Source organism: Sinocyclocheilus grahami, unplaced genomic scaffold (genome assembly GCF_001515645.1).
Source record: "Sinocyclocheilus grahami isolate Dianchi unplaced genomic scaffold, SAMN03320097.WGS_v1.1 scaffold420.1, whole genome shotgun sequence".
NCBI classification, from domain to species: Eukaryota; Metazoa; Chordata; class Actinopteri; order Cypriniformes; family Cyprinidae; genus Sinocyclocheilus; species Sinocyclocheilus grahami.
The window spans coordinates 147,097-147,408 of NW_015505599.1; positions in this window are offsets into that span (position 1 = coordinate 147,097).

Genomic DNA, 312 nt, shown 5'->3' on the forward strand with positions numbered 1-312 from the left:
TTGTACGTTTGTTTGTGTGTGTGTTGTACGTTTGTTTGTGTGTGTGTGTGTGTGTTTGTGTGTTGTTTGTGTGTGTGTGTTGTACGTTTGTTTGTGTGTGTGTTGTACGTTTCTTTGTGTGTGTGTTGTACGTTTCTACGTTTCTGTGTGTGTGTGTGTATGTTGTACGTTTGTTTGTGTGTGTTTTGTACGTTTGTTTGTGTGTGTGTGTTGTTCGTTTGTTTTGTGTGTGTGTTGTACGTTTGTTTGTTTTGTGTGTGTGTGTTGTATGTTTGTTTTGTGTGTGTGTTGTACGTTTGTTTGTGTGTGTGT